Raw genomic sequence first — 16,399 nt, 5'->3', positions numbered from 1 at the left:
AATGTTCAGGTTAAGTATATACAGTGGAGTCTTCCATACTTTACGATTTCATATGTAACAACTGCTTACATATTTTTGCTTGCTACCTTCATTTCTATACTGTAAACATAGTATTCATCTGTTTAAATAATTATCTTTTTTCCATATATCTTCATGAGTTAGTTTGGCAAGCATGCACTCTGAAGAAACTGCTGTTATAGACTAGTTGTCTACAAGATCTTTCAACCTCTGATAAGTTTATTTTCCAGCCCGTCATCAACTACTGAAATCTTGATTTTTCTAGTCATGATCTTTTGTTAACAGCAATCAATGACTGTCATGACATAAAACACTGGAATGTGCTCACTGCTTTTATTAGGAGAGGTTTTTTCATCAACATCTTTGTTAAATTACACACAGTGAAGACTAAGGAATTAGTTAATTAATTTTCCCTAACCCAGGCTCACTGAAAGCTCAAGCTTGTCAAACAGCGGTTTGTTTGTGACTCAGCCCAGGTATCTCTGGCAGGCGCGATCATCCTTTAAGCATCTGCAGCCTTGCTCTCTCTGATACTGCCAGAAACACCAGCTTTCACACTGCATGGCACCATTTACTTCAGGATAAAAATGCTACATAAAATATACATATCCTCGTCAGTGGGCTAAATGTAAGCTCAGTTTCCAAGTGTGTCAGAAGCCACATAAGTCCTTGTGGTTTCAAGCGTCAGTCCTTTGTTCCAGCCTTCATCCTCATGTACGCTGCTTGAAAAATACCAGAACTGTTTCTTTATACCCATTACCTATCCTTGAGGTCTAGCATAAACCAAGGCAGACTACTTGCAATTTTCCCAAGAGGGTGAGGCTCCTTACACCGTTTAGATATTACAATTATTCTCATCCGATTTCAAGAATACAGCGCGTAATACTTTCTCATCGATGGAAAAGTCTCTGGAAAGGCCTTTTGTCCCTCTTGTCTATCACATATCAAAATAATAATCTTGGAAAATTCTCTCTCCCCAGCATATTACATCTTCACAGTTTTTGTTCTAAATCCAAAATATACCAGTTAATGTATAGACTGGATGATGTCAACTGTTCACATCCATTGGCGCTCTGAGATTTGACTCTAAAAGATATTTAACCTAGCACATCCACACAGAGCGGGTGAGGGTATAGAGTGTGCGACAAAGGGTGAGAAGCTAAAGGAAGCACTGCATGCCTGATTCTCCCATCCCAATCCACGTGGCTGTCACTGCTTGTACAGCTCCACCAACTGCCTTTTGCAAGAGGGAGAGCAAGACTGAGTTTGTGATTCTGACTCATGAGCCCTTCCTACTGCACTTTTAGAGCACTATCCCCACCTCATTACTAAGAAATGAGACTGAAGTCTCTATGTTACTGCCTCTGTTTTCCATCCGCAAGCGAACACGAGAATGTGAAGAGTATATACAACACTAGTTTACAAAAAACAAATTAGCGAAAGGTTGTAGGAAACCATCTGATAGTATATCATCTCTAATAACATACAAATCTAAGTATATTTTCATTACAGCTAAAACAAATCTCGTACTATGGATTTGTATTAGCACTACTGAGATATGACTGTTTAAATAAAGATGGGAGGGTTAAAAGAGGAGTATATGTTTTAGGCAACCTGGAAACAGAAACATGCCTGCTACTGAAGATGGTGACAATGGTTAGATGCTAACCTGAAGGAAACTAAAATATAAATGAATTGCAATGGAAAAATTAAAGGAAATCATAAAAGCAGCACATGATCTCATGATCTTTCCCAACTCCATGTTGGAATATTTTTTGTGTTCTGGAATATTCAAAGCTTACTAGAGTACAACAGCCACTTTCCAGGATAATAAGTGAACTCAGGTTTTTAAAATTATTGCAACCTAGAAGACCAAACATCTTCTATTTTTCAGACATAAAAGAAACATCAGGAACAGACTTCTTTCTGATTCAGAACAGACTTTGTCTGGGTCAGGAGAGCACATTACATCATATCACTCACTGAGCCATTTCCTCCTCTAGAGGAAGCACCAAATTTTGCACCACTGGTTTCTCTTTCATCTACTGCTGCAATACTGAATATTGACACAAAATACGTTTGATTTGCTGTTAAATCCATAAATCTTAAAAAAGAACGCCTGAGGACTACAATACCTGCATGAGCTCTCTCCTGTATCAGAGCTGTATATGATGACGTACTGTATCTTGTTCTCAGGACCACAAGATAGTTCAGGCAGAAAGGGGGCTCAGGAGGTCTCTAGTCCAGCCTCCTGCTCAAGCTGTGAGACCAGACCAGCTTGTTCAGCACTTTATCCAGTTGGGCATTGAAAACCTCCAAGGACAGAGACTGCACAACCTCTCTGGGAAAACCCGTCCCATTGACCGACTGTCCTCACGGTGAAGTTGTTTTTTCTTATATCCAGTCTGAACCGCTCTTCTTTCGATTTCCAGTGTTTGTCTCTTGCCCTCCCACCATGCACCTCTGAAGAGCCTGGCTGGGTGCTTTTCATAACCTCCTTGTAGATGCTGGGGGGCTCAGGTTTCCCCTCGAAGCCATCTCATCTCCAGGCTGAACAAGCCCCAGCCCCTCAGCCTGTCCCTGCAGGCCAAGTGATCCAGCCCCAACCATCCTGGGGGCCCTTCACTGAACCCTCTCTGATTTATCCATGTCTTTCTCCTATTGGGGCACCAAAACTGGTCACAGTAAAGCAGGTATGTTCTAACGAGTGCTGTGCAGAGGAAGGTGACCACCTCCCTGGATATAGTGCCTGTGCTCCTGTTCATACAGGACTCGGGAGTTCAGGATTTCCAAAGAATCTGTGACTTTGGAAATAAAATAGAATTCTCCTCAAAAAAGAGCCAACATACACCTTGGGCAAACCTGTATTTATAGGTGTGCTATACAATAGTCAACTCGTTCAAAAATTTTAAGACAAGCATTGCCTCACATTGCTGTAAAGCAACATTATTAATATGCTACCATGATCAATCAACTTTGTAACATCCCTCAGGTAAAAAGATTCCTTCCAGCACATCCCTAGCAAGTTTCTGGTCACAAGACATTCTCCAGCACCTGCAGCAAAGAAAGACACAAGAATGAAAACTCCAGTTCTGCAAGCCTTAAGATCTCAAAACATGTTGTGCTAAACTCTGACCAAAGACATACAAATGAACCCATGCTATCCCTGACAACTTGTTTTCTTCAGGAACTGCACTGCCTAAAGCCTGCTTTTTCCTCTCTGCTCCATTGTTTGGAAATGGAATTAATTCTCTCCTTAAACTCATCCGGTCATGCTCAATTAAAAGTCATATTTCCTCCAGTTTATGAGGGAACCAGTTTCTGCTTAAGAAATTACCACCCAAACTTATCAATTGTACCACTGCTGATATCACCACTGGACTCCTGCTGAGGGGAACAGGAATATTACAAAGATGTCACTGAGATTGCTGCTCTGCTGTGCTAATTAGTAAGGCAATTATTATTTGGATGAGACTCCTAAAGATAAAAAGGAAAAGAGTGAACAAGGAGCCAGCAGAAAGTAGGTAGGCGGATGATGGGCACCATCCATACCACACAGAAGAGGAGCACCTATGACAAAGCAGCAAAGAATGACAAGGCTTTGAGAGGAGAAATACGAGAGAAAGATTTCAAGAATGCAGGAGACGGACAGCAGGCCAACGAGCATTTCTGAACTTTTACTAGTTCTTTCCACTCTCCAGTCTAGCAGCAGAGAAGATCACAAAAGCAGAAAGATATCTTTTCTGGGATGAAAAATGTTGTATAAAAATACTGTCAAACAAAAAAGTTAGCTCAATGTTATTTGTTCTTATATGCCTGTCACTACAGGGAGAGTTAGTAAGCTAATATCTGCCTTTTTTTAAACAATATACATTTTTATAACATTACACTTCCATCTCTGTACTGTATGCAGTTTTCCATTAGAGCCAATAAATATCCAGTGGTTCTACGCTTCCAAATTGAAGCATATAAGCAGAAAGCTAATTCCACAACTAGTTTTTCTGCTTACAAGAATTCAACAGTTTCTTTGTGTTCACCCTGCTCTACATGAAGTCAGTCCCCAAAGTATTCATGGACAGATAAGAATTACAAAATGATAGAGAAACCCAAGATGCATCGTCTTTTCCAGGTCACACCTGTTGCCCACTCAGTAGACACGCAGATTGTATACATGCTGCTATATCACAATTCAAATACGCTTGTACTCAAATCCTCTGGAAGATTCTCCAGAGACACAATGCCAGCTTCCCTGGCCAGGTTAAAGTCAGAAGTCAACACTAACTGCAAGACAAGCTTTTTATGCTTTAAGAAGTCTGACTCCTACTGGCTTTCAATAGTATTCCAGTTCACCTCCGTTTTGGAAAAAAAGGGAATTTAGTATCTTAATTATTTTTTTATTTTATTTTACATTTACCCTTAACTGATTTCAATTAGGCTGAAACACTTATTACAAAGTATTGTAAACTTTTATTTAAGGAAACCAGAATTTCACTCTAGATTTGCACTGCTCTCCTTCCATCACTACTCCTGTAATAATTATTCTATGTATAATCAGCAGTAATTCATACAATTAGCATCTCCCTTCCTGTTCAAAGTTTTTGAGTTTACAAAGGGTAAAACAAAAATGATGGCTTATTGTTTCTTTCCTCATGCAGAAGAAAAGGAAATGTTTGTTGCTGAAGTTGGCACAGTAACACAAATGTGCTCTTTTATAAGCTCTTGTGTTTTGTTAGTTGTCTGCAGGCATGGATCTTTTTTACGATTTGAAAAGGCATCAGTATTTTTAAGTCCTGTTCATTTTCAAAATCATCATAGCCTATGATCTCAATAGCAGTTCCTTCTTGTTTCCTCTTTGATTATGCTAAAATAGACCTTATTTAACTTTAATAGCATTTCATTCACGTCATAAAATCTACCAGAGAAGTGCAGGGACAACACTGTCAATTGTCACAAGGCAAGCTGATCCACAAAACATGTTGTGTAACTGGCAGAACTAATCTCTCCCACCACACTTACAGACACAGATGTCCAGGTTTATTTAAAATAGCCCTAAGTGAAACAGCACAACTTGTGGTGTTTGGGTTTTTTTTTTAAAAATGTATGCTTTTTACTGGGAGGGATTTGATTAGAGAAAGATCTCAAATTTTATTCCTGTGCTGACAAGGCAACAATGGTTAGAGGAAATAGTATCAGTTGGATTTTATTTCCTCCCTCAACACACTAAGGACAGTCCCATCCAGACCATTTCCCAGATGTTCTTGCCTGCAAATTCCATCAAACCTCTGGATCCAAAATGATCAGAACATTATTTTGTACTAACAAGATATAGCTGAACAGAATTATTCATTTTTCCTTACAAATCTATGTTACTGATGGGGGGGAGGGGGGATAATATTCACGCACGCATGGGAAAACTCATATTCAGAAGGCAAAACAGTTTACGTTATTAGCCGATATCAGCAATTAGGTGTATGTGGTGATTCTTAAAATTTTATTGCTGTTAACTTATAGTGAAATGTCAATCAGCGAAAGCAAAATTTCACATATGGTACTAGAGTCTTGTACAATGAGCCTTATGATTTTGCTTAAGCATCTCTGAAGGCCACCCATGTTCTTGCCAGTATGTCCGTCTAACGAGTAACAGAATTACAGCAAATAATACGAATAATTCCATCTTAGAAAGACCACAGGATAATTAAGGGAAAAAGAACACAACTTTCTTAAATATATGGGGTAAACCACAATATGATACAGATGATAAATTGACTATATTTGAGCAACAATCTAATGTCCCTGTCCTTCAGATCTCACTTTATAGATATACCACAATATTTATATGGAATGCAGATGAAGGCAAAAGAATCACAGTGAATTACAGATTAGAAACCTAAAATTGCAGAATTATATAGTGCCTCCTTCAGCAATGAGAACTAAATCATGGGCAATTGCTGAACAAGATGAAGACTTCTAAGAGTGAATTTTGACTTGTGACATAAAACATAGGAATTTCTACTTTGGTGCCAGTAATATTTCTATATAGCCCATATTCTCTGGATAGAATCACAGAAAAAAATAGGTTGGGGAGGGGACATCTGGAGGACGGGACATCTGGAGGACAGGACATCTAGTCCAAACTCCTGCTCAATGCAGTGCCAGATTCAAAGCCAGATTAGCTCGCTCAGAGCCTTGTCTAGTTGAGTTTTGAAAATCTCCATGGATGGAAATTTTTCAACTTTATATAGAATTTTACTTGTTAATCTCCTACACCAGAAAAATGTAAGGAAATTCTAAGAGTAATCTATCATCTTAAGATAATAAATTAAGAAGTTATATGACATTTAGCCTCAAAAATTAGCCTGCTGAGCTGCTTCCACAAGCAGACAAATACAACTGTATCAAGTTCACATACCACAGTCATGGTTTAACCTCAGTCGGCAACTGAGCACCACGCAGCCGCTCGCTCACTCCCCCCCGGTGGGATGGGGGAGAGAATCGGAAGGGTAAAAGTGAGAAAACTCGTGGTTTGAGATAAAGACAGTTTAATAGGGAAAGCAAAAGCCACATGTGCAAGCAAAGCAAAACCAGGAATTCATTCACTCCTTCCCATCGGCAGGCAGGTGTTCAGCCATCTCCAGGAAAGCAGGGCTCCGTCACGCCTAACGGTTACTTGGGAAGACAAACACAGTCACTCCAAACGTCCCCCCCTTCCTTCTTCTTCCCCCAGTTTATATACTGAGCATGACGTCCCATGGTATGGAATATCCCTGTGGCCAGTTTGGGTCAGCTGTCCTGGCTGTGCCCCCTCCCAGCTTCTTGTGCACCTCCAGCCTTCTCAGGCGGTAGAGCATGGGAAGCTGGAAAGTCCTTGGCTAGTGTAAGCACTGCTTAGCAACAACTAAAACATCGGTGTGTTATCAACATTGTTCTCCTCCGAAATCCAAAACACAGCACTGTACCAGCTACTAGGAAGGAAATTAACTCTATCCCTGCCAAAACCAGGACAAGCACAAAGTCAGTTTTAGTAAAGCCCGTTTCTGCACATGAAAAAACCTTAATTACTTCCAGTGAAGAAAAAATTAAGTTCCTCATTTACTTTCAGGCAAATACACTTTACAAAAAGACATGCAGAGGCTTTTTCCTATCATATTGACTTGCTCCTTAAAGGAATAACTTTGCAATACAATTATATTCTTATATTATAATACTCTAATAATAGCTATGCATGTATCAGCCTTGCTCCTACAAACTGGCCTACTATTGTTCCCTCTGCTTAACATTCCTCTAATGGTCTACCTGCCCTTAAAGAGCTCAACTGGGTAGGGAGCACTCTCATTTTGGATTTCTGCACCAACATTGCTTTGCTTGCACCAATAAACAAATACTTTGCTTTAAAAAACTTCTTTTTAATAAGAAATTTTGCCAAGATATTTGGAACAAAACACAGTAACTGCCTTAAAAAAGTCAAAAACGCATTAAAACCAATGCTTATTAACTCCATTTGACTTGTTTGGAAGATTTAACAGAACACCAAAACTATATTGTACATCATAAAATACAGTATGTTATTCTAGCATTTTAAATGCCAAAAAGTCCTATGCATTGCTAAATTAAAACGTACAGATACACATTGTGTTGTAAATAACTATGTATAATGAAATGTGCACAGGAGAACTTCTCAGGGATTTCATTCTTTCATTTCTCAGAGAAAAGCTTTTAAAATTGCTGGTTCCTATAGTCCTGTAGTTACAGCAATCATAACACCCAAGTTTCGCTAAATTTTCTCCCTGCAGAAATCTTAGACATTAATCTGGTTAGAGATGCATAAAATAATAAACAAGCTTGTCATGGCTATCATTACCTGTTTCTATGTAAATAAAAGATTTGCTCAAAAAAGAATTAATTACCCCAATGGAAGATGAGCTAACTGTCCCCAGGGTTTTCTAATTCTTATTCATCAGCTGAAGTTGTTATCTGGAAAGTAACATATAGTGTAAGTAAGCAAACAGCACTTCATTTAGTCAGTCCAGTTGCCCAGACCTTGTTTATAATTCAGAGAAGACATGTCTTCATGAAGACAGATGCCCATGCTTCGGTAAAGAGGTAGATGGATTTTTTTTTTTCTGTGATAGACTTCCTGACAGCCAATATGAAATAAAAATAAATAATAGGTTTAGTCTGATCAGCTGTTTCTGAACTGGTTCATCAGCCTTACTTATTATAACCAACTGGAAAACAAAAATGTATTCCCACACAGATACAAACACGCAATCTCCACTGTAAAAGAAGGGGGGGGGGGGGGGCGGGGAAGAAAAAAGGAATTGTGCCTGGAAGACATTATCAAAGAAGTTTCAGATCAGATAATCTGAAACAGGATTTTTGGCCCTTGGTTCCCCTGTGTGGAAGGTTCCTATCACAATGACATTGGACTATATCCAGCCTGCCTGCTAGGAGTGCTTAATTGAGCTGTCGTAACTACTGTAGTGTTGAAAGGTCAAGAGAGCAACGAGCTATCTAGACTGCCAGACACCACCTCATATACCGTTGATGGGAGAAAAGTAGCTGCACCACCCAGGGTAAGAGCATCTGACACAGGCAGTCTACCGCACCAGGCAGGCAGGCATGGATGGCGGACAGCACGAACATGCCTTTTTGACTTTTGCTTTCTGCGTGTGCTGCAAGGGAGTCATGATTTCAATTTTTCACGTAAAACATTTTGCATGTATACCCCTTCTGCTAATTTACATCCATCCACAGACTAAACAACATAGACATCACAATGCATGTCACAAATACTTAACTGTAAAACAGATTGTAAAACAACTCTATTGTTAAAGGCACGACATTGAGGCCCCTGCAAGGTCTGGAATTTTCTTGCACCATATTCATGCACAGCATATACAAGTCCCATTTCTTTAACTAGAGACATTCAAGCTACCTTCTTCTAAATACATACAACTTTTCCGTGTAGGGCTCCACCCCGAGAGTTATAAATTCATGACTTTAAACAGGCATGCCATTAGTATCTTTTACCCACAAGACTTCTCTAGCTACACAGGTCTCCCGACATCTAATTAAAAAAGAAGTATGAATACATGTGGCATAACAGGGAGCAAGTTGTAAATAATTCCCAAAAGCCTGGAAACATACATACTCACACACACGTGTGCAGAGGAATCCAAGCTAATTAAGTATGTTGCAGCTACATGAATCAGAGAAGCACAATGAATTAGTTTGTTGTTAGCTCTGTGCTGCTGCCATAGCTAGATTACTGCCCCTCCTGGTAATACCTGTTATGGCTACATTAGGCTCCATTCAAGTTCCTCACTGAGAAATAGCCATATTTTTTATATCAAGACCTGTAAAGCAGATGACAATATGGAAAAGAAAAACTCAAGTATTCCTGATCATGCAGTTATTTTTTTAAAAGTTCATGCCAGTTCACTTCAGTGAGGTAAACTGTCCAGCAAGAGAGGCTGATTAGTGCTTTGCCAGGAAGTAGCTAGTATTATCATATTTATTTCCTTCAGACGGAAAAAACTGAAACCAAGACCAAGCAATTTAAAGATTTCATCAGGACTTGGTGCTATCGACAGCACCAATATTAGAAGCCAACTATTGCCAGATCCTGAGCAAGACTTCCTTCCCTCCTTCCCACTGCTGTCTCACAAATGGAAAAGGAGCCGAGAGGTAGAGAGCTACCTCGAGCAGTTCGGTGTAGGGCATGCAGAGACAAGTCTCTCCACTCATCTCCACCCTTGTTTTTTTTTCCACCAGTACTTACTATGAGCTGCAAGATGAAGCTGAGAAGCAAAGGAGGGAGCTACGATAAAAACACTCAAACAAAACACTCAGCACTGGTGAGGCCACACCTGGAGTAGTGTGTCCAGTTCCAGGCTCCTCAGTAAAAGAGAGACATGGACATACTGGAGAGAATCCAATGAAAGGTCACAAGATGATGAAGGGACTGGAGCATCTCTTACATGAGGAAAGGCTGAGAGAGCTGGGACTGTTCAGCCTGGGGAAGAAATGGCTCGGGGGGATCTTTTTAACGTATATAAATACCTGAAGGGAGGGTGCAAAGAGGACAGAGCCAGGCTGTTCTCAGTGGTGCCCAGTGACAGGATCAGAGGCAATGGGCACACACTGAAACACAGGAGGTTCCCTTTGAACATCAGGAAATGCTTTTTCACTCAAGCACTGGCACAGGTTGCCCAGGGAGGTAATGGAGTTTCTATCCTTGGAGATACTCAAACACTGTCTGGACACGGTCCTGGGCAACTGGCTCTAGGTGGACCTGCCTGAGCAGGAGGGTTGGACCAGATGACCTCCAGAGGTGCCTTCCAACCTCAACGGTTCCGTGATTCTGTGTAAAGTGTTCACAAGGCTGCTCATCCACACCATCCGTGAATAACATTTGCAAATACTTCGGTTTCGTTATTTTGTATTCACATTTGTGAGGTGAACTGCACTGGTCCTGCCAACCCAGGTCAATTTCCACACTCCACATCTCTTCCCCTCTACTCCGTAAACAGAAGTAAACTTCTCCCTTGCTATTTCATCACCTGGAGCTGGTCAGCGTGGCTGGTTTCTAAATGCTAGAAACCATTTGACCTTTGCTCACTTCACAGGTCTCCCTCCCATGCGTGCCTCAGGTACAAACCTGCTTCTCAAACATGGTACACTAACTGTGACCTGCTTCCATGGTAAAAGGTATGCTCGTTCCCTTCCTCCATTGCCTTCAGACACCACTCGGCACTAAACCAGTACGAAAGGATCCAGGTTAATTATAGTCGTTGCTTTGCCTCATATTTGCTGTCAGAAATATCTATTTCTAAAAGTTAATTCCTGAGGGGGGAACATTGTCTTTAATCTCTGAGAGCTTCACATACCCCAGGACACTACATTATAAAATAGGTATGTTTCGCGCTATGCGAGGGACAGCTGATCCGTTCATAGACTCAATGAACGTAACAGGACTTACAGCTCAGTGCCTCCACCTATGGCCTCCACAGAGCTCCCCACCTTTTTCTTGCCTGTTTGTGTGTTGGATCGTGGGGACAGAGGTGGGGGAAGGCCAGACATAGTATAAATCCCAGCAGTATACTGTCAATAATCAAAAAGGCTCCATCCTCAGTCGGTGAAATTCAAATTAAAGAAAGGAGAGAAGGAAAAGAAAGCTATATGAAGGGCAAACATTCTTTAATAATATTATTAAAGAATCTACTTTGTATATACTACAGGAGATTAAACACCTGTTTTACTCGGGGGAAAAAAGTGTGGTCACTACAATTGCACAAATCACTAACTGGAAAGCACACTGGGTGTCTTGGGAGTAACACAGAAATGACCAATACCTCTCTCTGCATGAGTTTATTAAGGTTTTCCTCTCTAGTGTTTCCCTATCCTAAACTGAAACTACTTCAGGAGCCGTTCTGCTACACAATCAAAGCCAGCAGTTCTCCCAGGCTTCCATTGGGGGAATCCCAAAACTCATATGCAATGCTTAAAACACAGCTGAGACATCTCTGAGATAGTCATGGGGAATGATGCCATACAGCATGACCCTCATTTTTCCAATTTAGGAAAGAAAAACTGTATTGCTTCTACACTTTGGCTGCTGCAGAGAATCCACGGGTAGAGGCTTGCTGAGGGTGACTGTTTCACAAACCCGCATCCAGCTCTGGATGTGAGCACATCTGTCTTTCACATAGGGCTCTTCTCACTAAACACCCTGTTTTAGGCATGAATAATTCCATTCCTAGTACACATGTACAACATTTGCAGTTGAAAATTAATCAAATGCTAACATTTGTTATGTGTAAAGCAGGTATTTTTAAAGCAACTTACCAGCTTTAAAAAGTTAAACCTTTGTTGTTACCAGAAGAGAACCAAATATCACCTAAAATTTAAAGGCAAAGAATCAAAACGTCAAGTGATTTGTCCAAGGATGGACTCATGACTCTGAAGCAAACCTCAGAGGCTGAATTTAATTTTCGTACCTTTCAAGCCTGTACTTCAAGTTACACTCACATGTGCCACACAACTTACTCATCTGAAGATAGCATTAGATGTTGTTGCCTTAGGTTGAACTAAGGTGAACAAGGAAAAGTCATTCCAAAATCTCAGGGTTAAAATTTTACAGCGTTCTGCCACAGGAGATCTGCAGAACTGTGCTTGAAATAAGAAACTTGCAACTCAAGTGAGTAGGTTCCCAAAGAAGCAATCCTGATTTATGATTTTTAGACATGTTCCTGTGTTAATCCACAGTATGATAAAAAATACTGTTGCTAAACAGTTACATGTGACTCTCTCCAATCTTAAAGAACACCCTGACTATCTTTTCTCCCTTTGCTCAGTTTATGAAATAAGGTAAGTAGCGATGACTCAGAATAAACACTAAAAACACATCAATGAGTTCTCCCCACTGATTTCTAGGACTTCAACGGCATGTTTCTAAAATAGGTGGGGTTTTCCCTTCTCAGAGCAAAATTAGCCCTATCAGCAGTATGCCTGCTGCAAATGGAATCAGGGTCAGACTGATTCATGAATAGCACTTGAAAAATAACTCTTCTCAAACCTGAATGTCATTTGGCTGCTTCAAGATCTGCCACTCCTTTAGAAATTTAGCAGACAGATTTTCATACTTTTCAGAAGATAATGCTACCCTGCAAGGAGCCGTAAGTATAACTGGCATCTATCAACATCATACTTAATATTCCATGAGAAGTGCTCCATCCTGCAAGAGGACATAGGAAAACTCCAGGGAAGCAAAGACTTCAAAACTTTTGCCTGGAGAACACAAGTGACGAATGCTGGATTTCCAAGGCAACCAAAACATTTGCTCTGGACATCACAACCAAATCACTGGAATTATAAAGAGGTTTTCCATTCTTTGTAAGGATATTTTCAAAGAGACAAGTCTATGAAGAGCAAAACAGTCGAGTTTTGAGTTTCTTAAGAAAATTAAAAACAGCTACTTGACTGCAAAAGTTTGAAAGTTGCATGCAATAGAGTCAATGAAATTCAATTATTTTCCTTAAATGACCAATTATCAAGAAAACTCCTCCCTGCCTCTGAATTACTCTGCTATAAAATAGCTTTCCAACGATTAGGTTGTTCTCAAAAGAAACCCTAATTAATCCTACACTTACCATCGCAATATCTGATCATCCTACTTCAACAGAGCCCAAAGTTTCTACTGGGAAAGACTGCCGGGAGGGAGGAGAGATGAAATGCCAAGGTGTCCTGTGCCCAATTAGAGACGAGTTGGTGCTGCCAGCCTTGGCCTGCGTACCTACACCCAGAGCCCCCTGGAAAGGCAGTGGTAGGACGTGGCTGGAGATGCCCAGTGCCCACAGCCCAGGCGAAGCCCACCTGAGGGAGCAAGAGCAGAGGCTCTGCAGCTATGGGAAATGCTCTGCTGGGCCAAGCATAGCCTGGGGGGCATAGGAGAGCCAGCCAGGCCTCCCAAACATGCAAGCACTATGCTAGATTTCCCTCATCCCTTGTGCAGCAACTCAACAGGCTGTTGGGAGCAAGTTTCAGATGCTTTTGCTTTGGGAGGTTAATGCAGAGTACAGTTTACCAGACAGCCCTGAAAAGGAGCTCCCACTCTCTGCTCAGTTTTTCATGAACTATTCCAATTCTGTCCTGTTATCAGAGGTTTATTTTGCAAACAAACAGGAAAATCCCTACACAAAGAAATTATAGCCACAAATGAGATTGCTTGGCCTGTAGGTTTTTATAGTTTCCTGTATTTATAAAATTAAATTGCTTACTACTCTCAAACACCTCTACATTTCCAGGTTTATGGCATAAAAAAATGCTTCAAAAGATCACAAAAGATACCATATGTTTATTCCACCAGTTCTTAAGAAGTTAATAAGCATCTGCCTAAAGTGCTAAAATGCAATGTCAAAGACACACAATATCCCAAGTCAGAGCATTTATGCAAAAACTCATTCAAACAGGGGAGGACCACAGCTACATGGTTTTATTAATGATTTCAAAAAGATAGTATTTGTCACTATGTCATGAAATGACACTTTTTTAAAATTTTATTTAATATAAAGTGGTCATAAACCCCAGCATTGTCTTTTGATAACTGATCCTTAAGCGGTATTATCTTTGTTTAGCTAGGGTTTGCAGGAGATGATATAAAAATTGATTATCAGTGCTGCCAGATATCTAGACTTATGCACTCAGAGTAAGCTAATAATCCACGCTTGTTTATACACAGGAACAAAAAGAAAGTAAAAGAGGACACCACATGCAAAAGCTGGTTGTACCAGTCTGTGGAGTTTGGCTATAAAATTTAACTGAGTTAGAATATTGCTTCAGATGCTCACATTCTGCAAATGTGTGTGCATGCTCATGTGGACATATATGTGTGCATATGAAGTGCACACAATGAGCACAGAAAGTTCTATTTCCTTATTACCCTAGTTAAGGGTTGGGTTTTTAAAGAGAGTTTTATTCCTCTAAGAGATGTTTTAATCATTCTCTCTTTCATTTTATCAATAATCTCCTTTCTAGGATAAAAATCGAATTTTATATGCATAGCTACAATACCTCAAACTAATTTAAAATTGTTTGAAATTAATAGTGAACTTAAAATTAAATCCTGAGATTCTTCACTGTCACTCTTCTCACACACTTTGTCCTTCAGTGACTCACAAGTTAATTGTTTGTGTGGGAAGATAAAACAAATGCCTTTTCCACAGTGCAGAGCATATGGCTTCATGGACTACAGAGCTGTACAAATAGAAGTTTTACATTGATTCTAGCTTTTACTGAACAATAAAACTGTTCTTCAAGCTTTATGTAGGCCATCTATTCTATTTTACTTATCACTGAGTAAAGCAAACATCTTGGTAAGTCTGGCTGCCAAAGTAACACCGAAAAAGTGCATCCATGTTTTCCCCTGAACTATCTTCCTTTAAAGAAAACCTAAGAAGAAAAAACACAAATGACATTTTGGTCTGGACTTAACGAAATATTTTGTTTGAACAGAACATTACACTTCAGTTTCAGGGACCTCTAGAGATATCAAAGAGGAAAAAAAAAAGAAAATGAAAAAAACCCCAAACCCACACAATTCATGGTGGACTTCTTACCTTTTTCTATTGATGCTATTCCACTTCGCTTAAGTATGTAGTAGAAAAGGGACTGGAATGAGATGTCCCACCTGCCTGGGAAAGGTGTCTTAAACATTAAACTATTTTCTATGACACAGAGTACTTCAATACTTTTTAAAAGTTGAAACAGCATCAGGAAAAGAGATTGAGAGATACAGTGGAGTCCAAAACCCTACCACCATTCTTCAGTCATCTAGGTTATTTTCAAGGTACTTTACAATTTCAGACCCAAAGCTTCACTCTCTGTACAAACCAGTAAGTAGCTACACAGGGTTCAACGGAATGTAGAGACTGGGCAAAAATCTATGAAGAGAGATTTGCAACCCTTTACAAATAGCTACAAAGACGTAATGGATTAAAAAAAGAAATCAGTCCATTAAAAGCTTTAAAGTTGGAAACTTTCTTTTACTTGTCAATTTTTATAAACAAGTAATCAATCCATAGCATAATTACTGCAATGCCATGTTGTTTGCTGCTTTGGAGAAACTAAGTTTTCAGTTGCCTTGCTTCATTTGTGAAAGTTTGTGCGAGTTGCGCACACAAATGAGTTCAATGTGCAGACAGCTGCATTTAAATTATTTTCCTCAACAACTTCTTCTACGTTTCCTGCATCTCAAAAACATAGCTGGTTGGAATTAAAAAAAAAAAAAAAGGAGGAAAAAATCCAAAATAACTAAATTAATTCCTTGAAATGTGTTGTAGAACCCAGACTGCCATAAAAGGCGCTTTCATACTTCAAAGAGCAACTTCAATAATCAAAACAAAACATTTGCAATTGCCAGTTATATGCAAAGAATGTGCCACTTTTTAGCATGTGAAATTTATTTTGATGTCCTATAGTAGGGTTTATACACATTTTTCAGTCTCATTATTTTTCCCCAAAGCTCCTGAGGTCTTGACTCGGTCACGAGTGGTGTGTGGGTGGAAGAATCCATCCATTTTGCTTACAACGTAGCACATGAGCCTCAGGCTGCAAAATTGCAAACTTTTATGTCAGCTACCAATGCCACGCAACAGTGCGGAGTTATTCGTGGTTTTCTTCTTGTCTTCTCTTACATCATCAACTTATTTCAGATGTCATTTTACACAAAGACTGAAGTAAAGAGTGTCAGATCTTAATGTGGGTGTGTTTGGGGTTTTTTTTAAGCTAGCTCTTCTGATAGACATTACATTACATTACAATGACATGTTTTGAAATGTACAAAAGAAATGTTTTGGCAATGTCCCCACAAACATACAATTAA

The 16,399-nt window shown here is 39.7% G+C and overlaps 1 protein-coding gene across 5 annotated transcripts in view; it reads right to left on the bottom strand.

The window, feature by feature from the left end:
- The window catches only part of CACNB2 (calcium voltage-gated channel auxiliary subunit beta 2), a 272,822-nt gene that overhangs the window by 103,745 nt on the left and 152,678 nt on the right, over positions 1-16,399 (bottom strand). The gene's annotated exons all lie outside the window — the stretch shown is intronic.

The sequence above is a fragment of the Aptenodytes patagonicus genome, chromosome 2, assembly GCF_965638725.1.
Source record: "Aptenodytes patagonicus chromosome 2, bAptPat1.pri.cur, whole genome shotgun sequence".
NCBI lineage: Eukaryota > Metazoa > Chordata > Aves > Sphenisciformes > Spheniscidae > Aptenodytes > Aptenodytes patagonicus.
Note: the sequence above shows the minus strand (reverse complement) of the source record. Positions and strands in the feature narration are given on the sequence as shown.